This window comes from Oryza sativa, chromosome 5, assembly GCF_034140825.1.
Source record: "Oryza sativa Japonica Group chromosome 5, ASM3414082v1".
NCBI lineage: Eukaryota > Viridiplantae > Streptophyta > Magnoliopsida > Poales > Poaceae > Oryza > Oryza sativa.
Window position 1 is genome coordinate 30,065,012 of NC_089039.1, and position 15,541 is coordinate 30,080,552.

The 15,541-nt window shown below is 41.8% G+C and overlaps 2 long non-coding RNA genes across 2 annotated transcripts; both read right to left on the reverse strand.

Moving 5' to 3' along the window:
- Positions 1-3,881: 3,881 nt before the first annotated feature.
- Positions 3,882-6,355, reverse strand: LOC136356728 (uncharacterized). The gene is made up of 2 exons (XR_010741664.1): positions 5,990-6,355; positions 3,882-4,993 (listed from the first exon to the last, which is right to left on the reverse strand). It is a non-coding gene; the product is annotated as an uncharacterized lncRNA (long non-coding RNA).
- A 6,083-nt stretch (positions 6,356-12,438) lies between these two features.
- LOC136356730 (uncharacterized) lies at positions 12,439-14,941 on the reverse strand. The gene is made up of 2 exons (XR_010741666.1): positions 14,547-14,941; positions 12,439-13,550 (listed from the first exon to the last, which is right to left on the reverse strand). It is a non-coding gene; the product is annotated as an uncharacterized lncRNA (long non-coding RNA).
- Between the last annotated feature and the right edge of the window lie 600 nt (positions 14,942-15,541).

The following is a 15,541-nucleotide window of genomic DNA, read 5'->3' on the forward strand; positions in this document are numbered from 1 at the left end:
TGAATTAAAACACTTAAAGAACAAGCAAAAAAAATCCTTATTAAGACAGCCATATCATAGGCACATGATATCGACCGTCGACTGACCCCAAACAAGCAACCTAAACACACAAACTAACAAGCAGAAGCTAGACAGTCGATAAACTAATGGAAAACGAGCCTAATGCTCGGAACGGCTCCTGCGGTCGGTGGAGTCGAAGGCGTCCTCCTGCTCGTCACCCGGTCCCTCTGAGCGACTCCCGGAGCCTGGCAGATAAGTCTCGCCGCTGCCTGACTGTGAGCCACTGGAGCTGCTGCTGAGATCGCGGCTGCCACTGGGAGTAGCAGACAACCAACCTCCGGTGCCACTGGCTGGACCCCTGGCGGCTGATGCTGGAGCGAAGGAGAGAGCGGACGCGGGAGCTGGAGCTGGAGCTGCAGGAACTGTGGGCGGAACTGGAGGTGCTGCGGGAGCTGCTGATGGAGGTGGGTTCCTGGGCGCAAGCTGGATGCGCACGGGTGCAGTCGTCGTCCTGCGGGGCGTAGTGCGGATCCGGACTCCTCCTGGCGCAGGAAGACCCTTTAACTGAGCATTCTCCCTCTTCAAACGCGCTATCTCGTCCTTCAGAGCGACGATCCTCATGAGCTTCCCATCATTCAAGGCCTTGGTCGCCTTGTGCAGGTCCGAGTGCATCCTATCCAATCCCCTCATCACAGCACACATGTGACCAAAGGTGGTGTCGTTCTCGCCGGCTGTCGGATGGAAGGTACTGACATCATCACTGCTGGCTCGACGAGGGTGAAACCGGTACGCCGTGTCGTGGAAGATGTAGTTGTGGCGCTCTCGTAGTCTGGCCATCATCAGGTATGCTGCCTCCTGACAGGCGTGATCTGCTGTGCCTCTAGATGCCTCGACCACCATGTTAGCTAGGCAAGTACCCACGTAGCCGTGGACCTCCAAGCGAACACGGTGAGGAAGCTCGCCACTGAGCGGTGGAATCGTCGTGTACTCTGGCGCGTTGGGGTAGCCCACTACCAGTGTCATGCGTGCCAACTCTGCCACAAAATCGATCATGCCTTCTCCGCGGTGGTTGGGTGGGTGGCCGGCCATCTAGAGAAGACAAAGGGGTAGGATCAATGCATGCTCAAATCCAAATGCGAGGTTATCGAAAAGCTTTGCCGTGACGCGTCTCATGTGTTGGGACGAGGCTCATGTGTTGGGCAGTTGCGGAGTGCGGGTAAAGTGTACATCCACTGCAGTGTGAGTAAACCAAATCTATTCGAATAGCCGTGCTCGCGGTTATTGAGCACCGGGACATGTATTACACTTGGCTAGACTCTAAATTCTTAACTTGTGGGGGTTGGGATATTGCATGATGAATTTTATGCTGATGGAGCCACATCCCGAGAGGAGGGAAGGTGGACATCCTCAGAAAACCATGACGATTCAATGGCGGGAAGCTATCCTTGGGATCAGAATGGATGGTGGACAGAACCGTCGTTGTTTAAAGTGAACACTGGTACTAAAATTTGATCAGTCTATGCTAGGTTTTAGGCTTGTGAAAAGAATTGTAAAATTAGCTTTATGCAAAAGAACCTGAAGCCATTCCTTGAAATACCCTCTGTCATATGCATTGTTGTTGTGGTGACTTGCTGAGTACGGTTGGTACTCACCCTTGCTATTTATATATCTTTTAGGAGAGTGTTGAAGAGAAGCCCTTGTTGGTACGCTTGCGTATCCCACAAGATGATCGGAGTGCGGTCTTGTTCTAGGTCTCGTTCCCCAGTCGACTGCCTGTGGCATGTTAACCGGGCCCTTATATTATTTTGTCTTCCGCTGTTGTTCTCTGATAGTTGTTGGCCTACCTGGCCCTAATGTAAGTATTTAACTCCTTTAGCCTAAATTCATTCGTGATATGTTGTGATCCAACTATATATGTGTGTACCAACTACTGATCCAGGGATTGGTACGGATAAACACAGAAGATTTCCGATTTCCAAAATCGGGGGTCTACAGAGCTGGTATCTGAGCATATCGACTGTAGGTCGAGACCCTAGATAGAATGGCCGTTAGTTGCAGGACCTTATATTTTACAAATAAATTTTTAAAATGCTAAAAAAAAAGAGGTTATGAAAACATTCAAATATTGTTTCTCATCTTACCTCTCTTCAAAAATATCTGATTCCGATACGCCAAAAAAAATATTTTTGATACCTTACATCTCAACCCTTCCTTTGACAAGGCGATTTTATCACTTGATTTGTGATTGAAAAATATTGGTTCTATATTCTCATCCACATTTCAAAATTTTAGAATAAGAACCGAAAGCAATTAAGACGCTATAGGGATATTATTGATTGTGCCGAAACCTCATCCTCGAAAGTAGACGATTGCATCTTGATTATATGAAAAACAAAGTAAAGAAAAACAAAAGAAAAGAACAGAAATTAACTCATCAATCATGATAACTCATGATTGTTAGTACTAGTTTCCTCTAGTCACACACTCGTATAGTAGAAGTGAAGTCTCGACTAAGCCGTTAGTGACCACAGAAGCTCGACCTGCGACATGGAAGTTCATGAAGAACAATAAAGAGAAAAGAAACAGACTGCGTATCTATGAGAAAGCCCAGCAAGAATGCTAAGTTGTTTCCATAAACATACAAGGATCTGAAGATTATGGATCAAAAAGGAACATAAGATGGTATGCATATATGGAAATTTAATAAAAGGAACCATGTTTTCGATAAGAGTACATGGACGAAGGATGAAATAGATTTGAATTTATTGGATTTTAGCTTTAGGGTTGCTTCAAAATTCCAAGGACAAGTCAAACTTATATGGATTTAATCCCCTTAAAACTTTGTTTTATGAGTTGTCTTCAGAAAATATTGAAAAACAAATGAATTTTTGCACTTTGAAATATAGTCTTACAAAGAAAGATTGCTTCAAAAAGAAAGGAAATGTTTGTTTCAAACTATTTAATTGCAAAATTGTCCCCAAAGCCGCTCTGAACTTATATTAAATTTTGGGAATGGTCAAAATTAGCTTGAAAAGAAAATTTTCTTTGAAAATTATTTGTGGAATTTTGATTCCAAATAAATGTGTTGCAAAATTTTCCAAAATAAAACTTCATTCAAAACCAAGTTTTCAGTGCATGTCTTCGAAAGCCTCCTTTCAAGAGGTTTTCCATGTTGAATTTCAATAATTATTTGCCTAAAGCTTTGCTTAAAAAAAATAATAATAATAATAAATGATTGCGAAACCTTTCTAGAACCTTTGTGAAAACCCGATTTCAAGTGATTAATTCCATATAAAAAAAAAGAGTTCAAAGAAAAAAAAATTATGAGTTTTCTTTTCAGGTATTCAAAAGTATTGTTGTTTCAACTTTGAACCATTCATATATGGTATTTTGGCCCTATGGGCAAGAGTTTTCTTTTGTGCAATAAAATCAAATGTTGTTTTCCAAGAAAAATTGATTACAAAAGTTTTTAGTTGCCATGTTGCTTTTTGTTAAACATATGTATGATTATACAGAATCTTGCTTGAAAAATCTATTTTCAAATTATATATGGTGAGAAACTGCATCTCTTGAATATTTCAAATGTTTTGCAAACATCACTTCCAAAGGATATTTGTGCAAAATCATTTTGATAAAAGAAAAAAAAAATCTACTTTGTGAACGCAAAAGTATATCCCCTTCTAAATTGCTTTCAAAATTTCTTATTTTAAGGGGGGTAGCCTATGTGGAGAAACCTCAAGAGAATCAAATAACTTGTGAGAAAAATATGGACAAGGAATACTGTATATCAAGGTATATTTGCCCTTGGACAAAGGATTTGAAGTATCATTGGATAGTAAAACTGCAAGAGATGTGACCATAACCCTCGTTGACAAGATTCATAATATAAAGAAATGAAGGATTTAATAGATGAAGAAGGAAGACAACAATTCAGCATTGTCATGCTACTATTGATGCCTAGTATAGTAGTTTACTAACCTACAACCTACTAACTTCTAACAAGAGAAACCTACCACAGGACGTGAAGACATGGACCAATCGACATCGAAAAACAAGAATTCCTCCAATCTACAAGACCCCCAAAATATGGGAATAAACCAGCCCATGCTACTCTTTGAAGATCCTCCCCAAGCTTCCGGGAACAAAGGACGAGTCCAAGCCTCACTAAAGCCTGAAGACTACACCATCAATCTGAATCACCTCAAGCAATATTCTTCGAATGAAAGGTGCCACCTGACTCCAGCAAAACGAAGGATAAATGTCACGTGTTATAGATGTGGCGAGAAAGGACATTGTGCCTTGGATTGCCCTAAGAAAAAGCTAGGAAATGGACAAGTAAGGAATATACCTCGATACCCAAAAAGGAAAATGAGGGCAGGAATACCACCAAAACCGATGCCACATTCACTCTATCCAAAACCTATGTATCAGCAATTTCGTAGACAAGGAACTATACCACATTGGTGGAAGGGAAAACGGAAAAGAAAAGCGTCATCACTAATAACATATGCTGAACTTGACCTCAGTAGAATGGGAATAGAAATCGGTGATTTGCCTGAAGAAGTTGAAGAACTACAACTATGGCAACGAAAGAGAGATGGCTGTTGTTTTTCTTGTGGACAATTTGGACATTATGCGATAGGCTGTACTCAAGACACCAATGAAGAACAAGAAACACTGCCTTCACAGATCAGCCCGGAAAAGGATAGAGTTCCAGACCCATCCAAAGAAGTTTCGAAGATTAAGGCATGTAGTCGTTGCGGAGAGATAGGACACTACGGTAGTAATTGCGTTACTCAATGCCCCTACTGTGACGAAGACCATCAGAACGGAAAATGTCCTACAACGAAGATCACCTGCTTCCTCTGTGAAAAGATGAAACATGTGCCACAAGACTGCCAACTAAGTCCGTGGCTGACCAAGACAGCGGAAGTACAAAGAGTGTCGCTTCGCTTCGCTCATCAACTCATGACGTCCGGAAGCCACGAAGACCCTGGAATTTCAACCTTCGATTAGCATGTTTTGTTGTCAAACAATATTTTAGTCGAACTAGTTTAATGACACCGTAGTCCCACTAAATCTCGGGGACGATATTCCTTTAAGGGGGGTAGGTTTGTAACATCCTGAAAATTCCCAACAATAAAAATCACTAAAATTTCAAACTTTTTAAAACTTTTGCATCATGCTGGTTGTTATGATTCTTATTGCTTGCCAAACCGTAAATGATCACCAAGAAGGTAAAGAAAAGAACTACATTTAAGCAATAGATATGATTTATGAGAATATATTTAATCCTACGAATAATTATGTGCAAGATATTAAAATCAAATAAAATAAAAGTTATTATTAACCTATTTTATCAAATATTAAAATATTTGAATAATATAGGTGGGTGCCATAATACGAGTACACATGAAATGATGATCATTCAAATGAACTGAGCTCTCTGTATATATAATAGAATTACGGAGTATTTAATTCGATATGTAGATCGATTTTGCACCAAGTTCCTAATTGCATTTAGGGATTGAAATTTGATATATTAAACCCCTCCATATAAAATAAACTAACATATAGATAAATTGAGCTAATGTGCTATTATGTTAATAACGGTCTCATTAGAAAATTATAGAATCTTTAATAAACCTTAAAAACAAATTGGTAAAATAAATATAAATTAAAAATAAAAGATTAGGTATGGATAGTAATAAATAAAATATTATCGCGACCATATTTGGATCAATTAAATTTAATTGCGATAGAATAAGAATTTACCGTAATTAAAACTCAAATAAATTATATAAACAAAATATGAGTGATATCAAATTAAGGAGAATTTTAGTTAGGATAACACAAATATGGGATAAACTTCATTTATACAAGATTTAGAAATTATGAAATCAAATTTATATTGAAAATAACCTAAAATCGGGAATAATAGGAAAGTGCACTATTCATTGCCCGCAAGGTGTTCGATTTGGTCCCTAACCTTTCCCCTCCTCTCCCACCTCTTCCCGTAGCCGCCCCGAGCCCGTCCATCGCGTCGCCGCTGCCGCGCCGCGTCGCTGTCGCGTCGCCGTCATCACGCGCCGCGCGCCATCGCCGTCGCCATCGTCGCCGTCGGCCTCGCGCCCCGTGCCGCCGCCTCGCGCCCCGAGCCGCCGTGCGCCGTCGCCATCGTCGCCTGCCGCCGCGCCACTGTCGCCATCGCCATCTCATTGCCGCGGCCGCGCCATCGCCGTCGCGTCCTGCCCCGCGCCGCGCGTGCATCCCATCGCCGCCTCGCGCCGTGCGACACCACTGCCGCGCCGTCGCCATCGAAGTCCCGTCGCCGCGCGCGTCCAATCCCGCTGCCGCGCCGCGCGCCGTCTCGTCGCCTCGCGCCGCGAGCCCGCTGCCTCGCGCCCCGTGCCGCGCTGCTCCCCCGAGCCCCGTGCCGCGCTGCTCCCCCGAGCCTCGTGCCGCCGCTGCTACCGCGCCGCGCCGCCCGTTCCATCGCCTCGCGCCGTCGCCGTTCGGCCGTCGCGTCGCCGCTGCCGCTCCTCGCGCCCCGCGCCCTGCCGCGCCGCGTCGCCGTCACATCGCCGCGTCGAGCCCCGCGCCACGCCACCCCGCCGACGCCATGAGGCCGCCGCCCCTCTTCCCTCTTCCCCATTATCTCTTTCCCCTTCCCTTATATAATCCCCCCCTAATCCCACTCTTTCCTTCCATCCTCACCTCCTCTCCTCTACCCACTCCACCACGCCGCCGCGTCATCGCATAGAGCCACCGCGCCGCCACCTTCGAAGCCGCCGCGCCGTCGCCCCGGAGCCGCCGCGCCGTGCGTCGCCGCCTTGCGCCGCCGTCGCCGTCGTCGCCGCCACCGCCGCCGCCGGTGAGCCGTCTTTCTCTCCCCTTCACCTCGCGCCCACCGCCGTCACCGCCCGGGGAGGCAAAGAGCCGAGAGAGAAAGAGAGAAACCGAGGGAGGGAGAAGCCGAGGAAGAGAGGAAGGAGCCGGGAGGGAGAGAAGAAAGAGAAAAAGAAAAGAGAGGAGAGAAAGAAAAGAAAAGGAAAAGAGAGAAAAAGAGAAAAAGAAAAGGGAAAAGAGAAAAGAAAAGAAAAAGGAAAGGGAGAAAAAGGAAAAGGAAATAAATAGGAAATTAGAGGGAGATTAGGGAAGTTTAGAAAATTTAAAATAATTAGAATTTAATTATAGATTAATTATAGTCGTAGAATTGCAAAATTTAATATAAATTATGGATTATTCTTGGTAATTTCTATAAGAAATCAATTCGCGGTAGTAATTTAGACGTAATTAATAACTAAACAAATAGATGAATTCTTATAGATTATTATAGATTATTTTTTGGGTAAACCCTATAAGTAATTGATTCACGGTAGAAATTCGGATTTAATTACTAGGGATTTTAGCCGTGTATTATATTTAATCATTTAGTCATAGACTAAATTAAATCATATAATATTTCTAGGATTTCGTTCGATATTTAGCTCCGATTTGAGTGAAACTTGAACCTAAATTCATCAAAATTCATAAGCTTTCCAATGATATATAATTCACTATTTGATAAAATATATTTATAAATATTAAATAATTAATATCAAAATGATGCATAATAGTCAACTTAAAAATATGTTAATAAATAAAATTAGTATTGTACAGTAGACTAGATGTAATAATATTTGTCTCTAACATGTCTTGCCACTGTAACAACCACACAAACTAATTTTATGTGATGTATCAAATGAATGGATGTATAGGAAAATACTAGTACTTATTTAATATTCGATGGCCATATAATTAAATCCATGGCTTATAGGTTATTTAAATCAAGTGTAGCCTTATGATTATGCAACTAAAATATAAACACACATAGATGAATCTTTAACCTGTTTAGGAGAATAATAATAGAGCTAGATGTGGAGGAATCACTAAGTAAATTAATCGACGCAATACCATATAGAATAGCTTATATATGCCTAAATTGATTACCACTTATTAGTAACCCAATAGAACCAGTGCTTAAACTTGTCGCATCACATATACAATATCATTCATAGAAACTAGCTAATGTATAATTAAACTACAATATATTCAGGAATCACCTGGAGCATTGGGTAGTACACTTTCTAAATAAGCTCATGTACAGTAGGCGACCAAAACCTTATACGTTGTTGCACACATATATTGTACATCCCATTATAGTTACACAATTAATTTATCTTTTTCATATATTAAACCGGGGAGAATATAACAAACATGAATAGCAGATAAGTACTAATTATAAATCTTGACCTCATATGTTCATAGTTCAATTGTAACTCCGGATTGTTCATTAAGGGATAATCTGTAACTATAATATTATAAACTTCCCGAATTTAACATATAGAGCATGGATAATTATTAGCCCTTTTATAATTTATAATGGCAAGTAAAATATGTTCATAATTAAAGTAAAGCTTCCATCAATAGAATAAATAATACAAATAATTCACTGTAATTATTTGATTGATCCTAAATCCATCTAACAACAGAACCTCTAGTATATAACCGTCCTATTTAGATAGATGCATGCTTAGCCATAATCCTTCTATAAGCCATTTGATAGACTAAACCACCGATTAGCCAAATATATATGTATCCCATAAATGCTATGTTGGTTAACTCCTAAATAGGCCACGTTGACAATAGAAAGATTAAGAAACCTTAGCCCCTAGCGTGATTGGAATCTATTAGCAGACACGAATAGTACATTTTGTTGCGCATATTTGATTGTTGTTTGAATATTGGTTTTTCTCGCGTATTATAGACCTTGTGTATCGGTTAGTCGTGAGGCAACGTCTGCAACTTCCAGGAGGTGAAGGTTGATCAAGATTATATCAATAATAAGGATTATCCTGAGCAAGGCAAGTCATCACTATTCCTTGAACATGTTGATCCCAATTGCGAAATTGTTTTGTTTATAAATAAAATTGCATGCAATGATGAACATCCTACTTGTGATTATGCCATGCCTTGATTATTGTTTACCCTTAAATCTTTGTAACCATGTTTACGTATGAGTCCCTAGTCAACTATGACAATTGCTTAGAAATGCTATTCTAGAATCATGCATACTCATATTTATCAAATGCTATATGCTTGGGCAATTACCTTTGGGAAGGTAATTGAGATGCGGCATGTAGAGACATGAGCGCCACATTGCCATGATGTTGATGACATGATTTGTGAAAGTGGAAATAAAATTAAACAACTGTTTTCGACTGGGGCGGACGGAGGATTTGGGTGGTATCTGGAAAAGGCTAGTACCGTCCCCGGTCAATTAAGGACCGAGCCATGAAGTTAAGCATGAAACGACCCCCGTACAACCGTACTTCTCGAATGGGTATAGACCTAGCGGATTAGATAGCCGAGCGGAGGCAGTATCCCTGCATAGATGGTTCACCCCTGAGTGAGGCAGGTGCGCTACGGTGGGACAGCCGTTGAGGTAGGGCCGAGAGGCGTGCCCTACATCGGTGTCGTCATTGGTAGGACTGCCATGAGTGTGTGAGAGAGAGAACTTAACTTGAACCATAATTTAATATGTGTGTGAGACTTCTCTTTCCCGGGAGCGCCAGAACTCCTCTCACTGCTAGAAACATGGACGCCTAGAGTGCATCAGGATTTAAGTTCATGGAGCGGGTACTGCCAATGCGAGGTTATCGAAAAGCTTTGCCGTGACGCGTCTCATGTGTTGGGACGAGGCTCATGTGTTGGGCAGTTGCGGAGTGCGGGTAAAGTGTACATCCACTGCAGAGTGAGTAAACCAAATCTATTCGAATAGCCGTGCTCGCGGTTATTGAGCACCGGGACATGTATTACACTTGGCTAGACTCTAAATTCTTAACTTGTGGGGGTTGGGATATTGCATGATGAATTTTATGCTGATGGAGCCACATCCCGAGAGGAGGGAAGGTGGACATCCTCAGAAAACCATGACGATTCAATGGCGGGAAGCTATCCTTGGGATCAGAATGGATGGTGGACAGAACCGTCGTTGTTTAAAGTGAACACTGGTACTAAAATTTGATCAGTCTATGCTAGGTTTTAGGCTTGTGAAAAGAATTGTAAAATTAGCTTTATGCAAAAGAACCTGAAGCCATTCCTTGAAATACCCTCTGTCATATGCATTGTTGTTGTGGTGACTTGCTGAGTACGGTTGGTACTCACCCTTGCTATTTATATATCTTTTAGGAGAGTGTTGAAGAGAAGCCCTTGTTGGTACGCTTGCGTATCCCACAAGATGATCGGAGTGCGGTCTTGTTCTAGGTCTCGTTCCCCAGTCGACTGCCTGTGGCATGTTAACCGGGCCCTTATATTATTTTGTCTTCCGCTGTTGTTCTCTGATAGTTGTTGGCCTACCTGGCCCTAATGTAAGTATTTAACTCCTTTAGCCTAAATTCATTCGTGATATGTTGTGATCCAACTATATATGTGTGTACCAACTACTGATCCAGGGATTGGTACGGATAAACACAGAAGATTTCCGATTTCCAAAATCGGGGGTCTACAGAGCTGGTATCTGAGCATATCGACTGTAGGTCGAGACCCTAGATAGAATGGCCGTTAGTTGCAGGACCTTATATTTTACAAATAAATTTTTAAAATGCTAAAAAAAAAGAGGTTATGAAAACATTCAAATATTGTTTCTCATCTTACCTCTCTTCAAAAATATCTGATTCCGATACGCCAAAAAAAATATTTTTGATACCTTACATCTCAACCCTTCCTTTGACAAGGCGATTTTATCACTTGATTTGTGATTGAAAAATATTGGTTCTATATTCTCATCCACATTTCAAAATTTTAGAATAAGAACCGAAAGCAATTAAGACGCTATAGGGATATTATTGATTGTGCCGAAACCTCATCCTCGAAAGTAGACGATTGCATCTTGATTATATGAAAAACAAAGTAAAGAAAAACAAAAGAAAAGAACAGAAATTAACTCATCAATCATGATAACTCATGATTGTTAGTACTAGTTTCCTCTAGTCACACACTCGTATAGTAGAAGTGAAGTCTCGACTAAGCCGTTAGTGACCACAGAAGCTCGACCTGCGACATGGAAGTTCATGAAGAACAATAAAGAGAAAAGAAACAGACTGCGTATCTATGAGAAAGCCCAGCAAGAATGCTAAGTTGTTTCCATAAACATACAAGGATCTGAAGATTATGGATCAAAAAGGAACATAAGATGGTATGCATATATGGAAATTTAATAAAAGGAACCATGTTTTCGATAAGAGTACATGGACGAAGGATGAAATAGATTTGAATTTATTGGATTTTAGCTTTAGGGTTGCTTCAAAATTCCAAGGACAAGTCAAACTTATATGGATTTAATCCCCTTAAAACTTTGTTTTATGAGTTGTCTTCAGAAAATATTGAAAAACAAATGAATTTTTGCACTTTGAAATATAGTCTTACAAAGAAAGATTGCTTCAAAAAGAAAGGAAATGTTTGTTTCAAACTATTTAATTGCAAAATTGTCCCCAAAGCCGCTCTGAACTTATATTAAATTTTGGGAATGGTCAAAATTAGCTTGAAAAGAAAATTTTCTTTGAAAATTATTTGTGGAATTTTGATTCCAAATAAATGTGTTGCAAAATTTTCCAAAATAAAACTTCATTCAAAACCAAGTTTTCAGTGCATGTCTTCGAAAGCCTCCTTTCAAGAGGTTTTCCATGTTGAATTTCAATAATTATTTGCCTAAAGCTTTGCTTAAAAAAAATAATAATAATAATAAATGATTGCGAAACCTTTCTAGAACCTTTGTGAAAACCCGATTTCAAGTGATTAATTCCATATAAAAAAAAAGAGTTCAAAGAAAAAAAAATTATGAGTTTTCTTTTCAGGTATTCAAAAGTATTGTTGTTTCAACTTTGAACCATTCATATATGGTATTTTGGCCCTATGGGCAAGAGTTTTCTTTTGTGCAATAAAATCAAATGTTGTTTTCCAAGAAAAATTGATTACAAAAGTTTTTAGTTGCCATGTTGCTTTTTGTTAAACATATGTATGATTATACAGAATCTTGCTTGAAAAATCTATTTTCAAATTATATATGGTGAGAAACTGCATCTCTTGAATATTTCAAATGTTTTGCAAACATCACTTCCAAAGGATATTTGTGCAAAATCATTTTGATAAAAGAAAAAAAAAATCTACTTTGTGAACGCAAAAGTATATCCCCTTCTAAATTGCTTTCAAAATTTCTTATTTTAAGGGGGGTAGCCTATGTGGAGAAACCTCAAGAGAATCAAATAACTTGTGAGAAAAATATGGACAAGGAATACTGTATATCAAGGTATATTTGCCCTTGGACAAAGGATTTGAAGTATCATTGGATAGTAAAACTGCAAGAGATGTGACCATAACCCTCGTTGACAAGATTCATAATATAAAGAAATGAAGGATTTAATAGATGAAGAAGGAAGACAACAATTCAGCATTGTCATGCTACTATTGATGCCTAGTATAGTAGTTTACTAACCTACAACCTACTAACTTCTAACAAGAGAAACCTACCACAGGACGTGAAGACATGGACCAATCGACATCGAAAAACAAGAATTCCTCCAATCTACAAGACCCCCAAAATATGGGAATAAACCAGCCCATGCTACTCTTTGAAGATCCTCCCCAAGCTTCCGGGAACAAAGGACGAGTCCAAGCCTCACTAAAGCCTGAAGACTACACCATCAATCTGAATCACCTCAAGCAATATTCTTCGAATGAAAGGTGCCACCTGACTCCAGCAAAACGAAGGATAAATGTCACGTGTTATAGATGTGGCGAGAAAGGACATTGTGCCTTGGATTGCCCTAAGAAAAAGCTAGGAAATGGACAAGTAAGGAATATACCTCGATACCCAAAAAGGAAAATGAGGGCAGGAATACCACCAAAACCGATGCCACATTCACTCTATCCAAAACCTATGTATCAGCAATTTCGTAGACAAGGAACTATACCACATTGGTGGAAGGGAAAACGGAAAAGAAAAGCGTCATCACTAATAACATATGCTGAACTTGACCTCAGTAGAATGGGAATAGAAATCGGTGATTTGCCTGAAGAAGTTGAAGAACTACAACTATGGCAACGAAAGAGAGATGGCTGTTGTTTTTCTTGTGGACAATTTGGACATTATGCGATAGGCTGTACTCAAGACACCAATGAAGAACAAGAAACACTGCCTTCACAGATCAGCCCGGAAAAGGATAGAGTTCCAGACCCATCCAAAGAAGTTTCGAAGATTAAGGCATGTAGTCGTTGCGGAGAGATAGGACACTACGGTAGTAATTGCGTTACTCAATGCCCCTACTGTGACGAAGACCATCAGAACGGAAAATGTCCTACAACGAAGATCACCTGCTTCCTCTGTGAAAAGATGAAACATGTGCCACAAGACTGCCAACTAAGTCCGTGGCTGACCAAGACAGCGGAAGTACAAAGAGTGTCGCTTCGCTTCGCTCATCAACTCATGACGTCCGGAAGCCACGAAGACCCTGGAATTTCAACCTTCGATTAGCATGTTTTGTTGTCAAACAATATTTTAGTCGAACTAGTTTAATGACACCGTAGTCCCACTAAATCTCGGGGACGATATTCCTTTAAGGGGGGTAGGTTTGTAACATCCTGAAAATTCCCAACAATAAAAATCACTAAAATTTCAAACTTTTTAAAACTTTTGCATCATGCTGGTTGTTATGATTCTTATTGCTTGCCAAACCGTAAATGATCACCAAGAAGGTAAAGAAAAGAACTACATTTAAGCAATAGATATGATTTATGAGAATATATTTAATCCTACGAATAATTATGTGCAAGATATTAAAATCAAATAAAATAAAAGTTATTATTAACCTATTTTATCAAATATTAAAATATTTGAATAATATAGGTGGGTGCCATAATACGAGTACACATGAAATGATGATCATTCAAATGAACTGAGCTCTCTGTATATATAATAGAATTACGGAGTATTTAATTCGATATGTAGATCGATTTTGCACCAAGTTCCTAATTGCATTTAGGGATTGAAATTTGATATATTAAACCCCTCCATATAAAATAAACTAACATATAGATAAATTGAGCTAATGTGCTATTATGTTAATAACGGTCTCATTAGAAAATTATAGAATCTTTAATAAACCTTAAAAACAAATTGGTAAAATAAATATAAATTAAAAATAAAAGATTAGGTATGGATAGTAATAAATAAAATATTATCGCGACCATATTTGGATCAATTAAATTTAATTGCGATAGAATAAGAATTTACCGTAATTAAAACTCAAATAAATTATATAAACAAAATATGAGTGATATCAAATTAAGGAGAATTTTAGTTAGGATAACACAAATATGGGATAAACTTCATTTATACAAGATTTAGAAATTATGAAATCAAATTTATATTGAAAATAACCTAAAATCGGGAATAATAGGAAAGTGCACTATTCATTGCCCGCAAGGTGTTCGATTTGGTCCCTAACCTTTCCCCTCCTCTCCCACCTCTTCCCGTAGCCGCCCCGAGCCCGTCCATCGCGTCGCCGCTGCCGCGCCGCGTCGCTGTCGCGTCGCCGTCATCACGCGCCGCGCGCCATCGCCGTCGCCATCGTCGCCGTCGGCCTCGCGCCCCGTGCCGCCGCCTCGCGCCCCGAGCCGCCGTGCGCCGTCGCCATCGTCGCCTGCCGCCGCGCCACTGTCGCCATCGCCATCTCATTGCCGCGGCCGCGCCATCGCCGTCGCGTCCTGCCCCGCGCCGCGCGTGCATCCCATCGCCGCCTCGCGCCGTGCGACACCACTGCCGCGCCGTCGCCATCGAAGTCCCGTCGCCGCGCGCGTCCAATCCCGCTGCCGCGCCGCGCGCCGTCTCGTCGCCTCGCGCCGCGAGCCCGCTGCCTCGCGCCCCGTGCCGCGCTGCTCCCCCGAGCCCCGTGCCGCGCTGCTCCCCCGAGCCTCGTGCCGCCGCTGCTACCGCGCCGCGCCGCCCGTTCCATCGCCTCGCGCCGTCGCCGTTCGGCCGTCGCGTCGCCGCTGCCGCTCCTCGCGCCCCGCGCCCTGCCGCGCCGCGTCGCCGTCACATCGCCGCGTCGAGCCCCGCGCCACGCCACCCCGCCGACGCCATGAGGCCGCCGCCCCTCTTCCCTCTTCCCCATTATCTCTTTCCCCTTCCCTTATATAATCCCCCCCTAATCCCACTCTTTCCTTCCATCCTCACCTCCTCTCCTCTACCCACTCCACCACGCCGCCGCGTCATCGCATAGAGCCACCGCGCCGCCACCTTCGAAGCCGCCGCGCCGTCGCCCCGGAGCCGCCGCGCCGTGCGTCGCCGCCTTGCGCCGCCGTCGCCGTCGTCGCCGCCACCGCCGCCGCCGGTGAGCCGTCTTTCTCTCCCCTTCACCTCGCGCCCACCGCCGTCACCGCCCGGGGAGGCAAAGAGCCGAGAGAGAAAGAGAGAAACCGAGGGAGGGAGAAGCCGAGGAAG